Source organism: Eurytemora carolleeae, unplaced genomic scaffold (genome assembly GCF_000591075.1).
Source record: "Eurytemora carolleeae unplaced genomic scaffold, Eaff_2.0 scaffold2099, whole genome shotgun sequence".
NCBI lineage: Eukaryota > Metazoa > Arthropoda > Copepoda > Calanoida > Temoridae > Eurytemora > Eurytemora carolleeae.
This window is the reverse complement of record NW_019398418.1, coordinates 4,966-9,566: the sequence shown is the minus strand read 5'-3', so window position 1 is coordinate 9,566 and position 4,601 is coordinate 4,966.

The window sequence follows — 4,601 nt, the reverse complement described above, 5'->3', positions numbered from 1 at the left end:
AAACCCTAGTTCTCTATACTTCTCTCTATATCCTAGTAACCCTAGTTCTCTATACTTTTCTCCTTATCCTGTACACCCTAGTTCTCTATACTTTTATCTTTATCCTGTAACTATTAGGCATGTACCCAAAAAATTGGAAGATTTGAACCAAAAATGAAGGCAGGCCCCCCCTATCTGAAATGTGCAAACTCCACCATCACCTTTTTGCTATAGGACTAACACCTTACTCCAGAACTCAATCCTGAAGAAAGAATTGAGTCCAGGAGTAAGGATGAATCCTGGAGTAAGGATAAGTTCTAGTATTAGGAAGAATCTGTAAGCAAGGATAAGTGGGTTTTGAGAAACTATAACAAATGCTTACTAAAGGACTCAATCCTTGCTTCAGGACTCTTTCTTATTTAAGGACTTAATCATTACTCTAAAATGCAATCCTTACTCCAGGACTGAATTATTTTAAGATATTAATTCAAATTTTGTTTCTAGTTGAACCATTGCCCGTACTAAGCAGATTGCATACCTACCAGAGTCAAGGCCCCCAGGAAACAGTTGGCAACCAAGGCAGCCAGGAAATCAGCTCCCTCAACCGGAGTAGTTAAGATGCAGGCCCGGTACAGTCGGCCTCAGGGAGATCAGAAGGTACCAGAGGTCCAAAGAGCTCCCCTTCCAGTGTCTGATCAGGGAGATCGCCCAGGATGTCAAGACCAATCTCGGTTCCAGAGTGCTGATATCGGAGCTCTTCAGGTAGAAACCTTATAACCTTTTGGGAGTAAAATTATGGATTTTTAAATTAATATACAGAGAAAAAAAAGAATTAATCCATCAAAGGACTGTATGTGCCATTTTCAAGGTCTAGGAACGAACTAAGAATACAATACCTTAGATCGACAGGTATTCATACTATTAACATTAATATGGGCATAAATCTTTCACCAGCGCACCTCGTTTATACACTAGAGTCTTGTTTAATCTTATTTATTAAGTCTAAAGATACAAGAACAATAGCTCTAAGCCGTGAAACTGAAAAAACACAATATCAGTCACGGTTAGATTATTTATATTATGAATATTAAATNACTATGGTTTACAGGATATAGAGAAAAGTATAGAGAACTAGGGATTATAGGATATAGAGAGAAGTATAGAGAACTATGGTTTATAGGATATAGATATAGATAGTAAATATATTTATAGTTAAACATTGTTTGTAGTTTGTAGTTCAAATATCTTGACACATAAAGGCCTAATAGAGGGGGGGGGGCAATTACCCCCTCCCCCGTCCCCCTTTTATAACATTACTTATCCACACTCCACCTTCATAACATTACTCAGCAATCAGCCCTGGTTAAGTTAAATCTTGGGGGGGTTTCCGACCACAAAGGGTTCTGAGCCCCATCCCCCCTGGAAAAAAAGTTTTTACGTCCCCTCTGTACAAAATCCTGTATACGCCCCTGTTATCTTCTGGAACTAGTTTTCATAAAATTTATACTAAGTAAGGAACGGTGTTATAGCGGACAATCTTGCTCTTGACAGTCAGGAGTTGACAGTAGAAACCACCAGAGACAAGAGGTACTCTGGTGTGGATGGATAAAAGTCCAATAAATATGGTTTCTCAGGATAAAACTTATATATGTAGAATAATATCAGAAGATAAGAATATATCTTGAACACTTCTGTAGGAACACTTGTAGAGTCTCATGCTTCGTGAATCAACCTGAACAATAGTCATATAAAGATCTCTAGATCTTACACTGTAATTATACTATATGTAATTTTGAGTTGTAAATATATTTTTACATATTCCTACTAAGAAGACATTTAACTAAGCTGAATCTTAAAATCACTTCCAACTAATGAGAGGACATGTCATCTTTCTTTTTACATTTCCTGTTGCCAGCTATTGTATTTGACAATCTATTTAAGCTGGATGAAGCTGGAGCTCTAGACTCTTCCCTGCCATCTACAGTCTGGTTGGAGTTCTCTGCTCATAGTCTTATCACTGTTGAGAATCCCCTGACGATCTTGTGAAGAGCCCTGATTTTAGCTCTGGGTTCGCATTCACCATCTTTAGTTTGTTAACTGCCACAAAATCCTGGAGCAGACAAGCATTAAAATTTCACCGCTGCCAACTGAGAATGAGGATGAGCTGACCTTCATGCTGCATATGCTATATCCAGTCCGACCAAGCAGTCATCTTTCCGATACATAAATTAATGTTTGTTAATGATTTGATCAGGTATTTGATGGTTTTTTGTTGGCCTGTTTTATCTTTGTTTGGTCCTTTTTTGTTAAGGTTTATATTTTTTAACCAGTCTTTCTCCTTCCCTTTTCAGCTTAATTAAAATTTGTTCTTAGTTCAACCCTTGGTACAGTTCAACCACTAGGTTTTGTTCTTACTAAGTAATTCTAGATTTTATTTTCATTTTAATATTTTTGATCAAATTGTTAACACACTTTAATTTATGTATCGGACACAATGTACAGAAAGACTAACTGCTTGGTCGGACTGGATATAGCATATGCAGCATGAAGGTCTGCTCATCCTCATTCTCAGTTGGCAGCGGTGAAATTTTAATGCTCGTCTGCTCCATGATTTTGTGGCAGTTAATGCACTGAACATGGTGAATGCGTACCCAGAGCTTACATCAGGGCTCTTCACAAGATCTTCAGTGGGATTCTCAACTGTGATAGACTATGTGCTGGACACAACGGAAACTACACGCAGGATAGGTAAGCCAAGGATCTACGAAGAGGGAGATATTTTCTCGGGAAGTAATATTCTAAACAGTATTTTATAAATTATATCCAGGAAGACAACTTTAACAGGAGTGTTCGCGAAAAATGAAAGGGTGTATAGGCTTAACGCGATAAAAAAGCGCTTTTGATCGCTACTAATCTTTCTTCTATCTGTTGCGTCTATAAGGAGAAAATTGTTAAAGACGTCTCATACCAAATAACATGGCGTCAATACAAATTGAGAAAATTTCAACATTCGACTTAGACTGTAAAAAAATCAATTTAATTTCAAACAAATCATTTAGATATTACAACCTATAGTCATCGATTATCTTTCGCCACATTTGTATATATTTCATATATCATACTAGTTTTGATTTTTGTTTTTTTTTTAATAATATTTAGCTTACAAATTGTTTTCGAACATTCCTGGAAAATATGAAAATGTTGTCTTTATTTCCAAAAATCCTCAAAACAGGAATAAATGTTTTTATAATTAACTCTCAGATCATAACATATTACGAAAATCAACAATATATAAATGTGGCGAAAGATAATGGATGACTATAGGTTGTAATATCTGAATGATTTTAACACTACCTTTATAGAACCAAATAAACTAAAAACAAAGACGATTATATATTTTAAACCAAATTTCTTCTAAAGTAAACCCCCAGGGGCAAATTTGAACTGGTGAGATAAATTTCTGGAAGGAAGGGGTATATATTTTTTAAAGAGTATTAATAATAGAATATCCAACGGTAATTTCCTGAAGATAATTAAAATTGTGGGATAATTTCCTTCAGATAATTATAACAAGAGGATTAGGTTATCAAATAGATAATCAATCGGATCAATATTCAGGGATACCAGTGGGGGTAGTGAAACATAACAGAGCTGATGTGTCCTGAAAAGTGTACGCCAGACAAAACGTACAGGTAGACAGGTGATTTTCTGTTATAAAATTATACTCTCCGGAACAGCCTTAAACAGTAAAACTGTCCCTAAACAAAGAAACTCCATAATCTCCAGTCCTCAATCCTTAGTCCAGTCCTCAATCCTTACTCCATGACAAAATCCTTGCTATAGGAGTCAATCCATACTTCCGGACTCATCCTTACTCCAGGACTATATCCTTGCTCCATGTACTCATCCTTACTCCAGGACTCGATCCTTACTTTTAGTCTTAGGGTAAAAATTGAGTCCTCAAGTAAGAATCAAGTCCTGAAGCAATAATTGAGTCCTGCAGTAAGGATTGAGTGCTTGGGTAAGGATTGAGTGTTTGGGAAGGATTGAGTCTTGGAGTAAGGATTTAGTACTGAAGTAAAAATTGAGTCCTGAAGTAAGGATGAGTTAAAAAAAAATAGGAAGATTTGAACTAAAACTAAAAAATTCATTAAATTTTGAAGAAATCACCTTGATCCGGATCTATTTTTTGCAGCGCGGATCCAGGATTGGTATCTAAATCCCGATCCAGATTCGCATCAAAATTAAATGGATCCAGGGTGGCCAAAATGTACGGATTTTACGGATTGATTTTCTTTTAACCCTAAAATTGTACGGATTTGTTTTCAAATTGTACGGATTTTATCCTGGAAAATACACCGGTTTTTTTAATTTTCAATCATTTCAGCAAATTTTTCATGAAAATTTAAAAAAAAAAATTCTCGTCAAAATGAACGTAGTTTAACTTATTTTCTGCATTCTAAATAATATTAGATTGATTAATTTTTCAGTTGACAATCAAAATTCATTCATAATTTTCGAGATATGTCCAAGAAGTGTTTATTTGAGAATATGTTCCATAAGTACTTATTTGATTGCTTATTCAAGAAGATGTTCCAGTATCCTGTACCCAGTATCCTGTA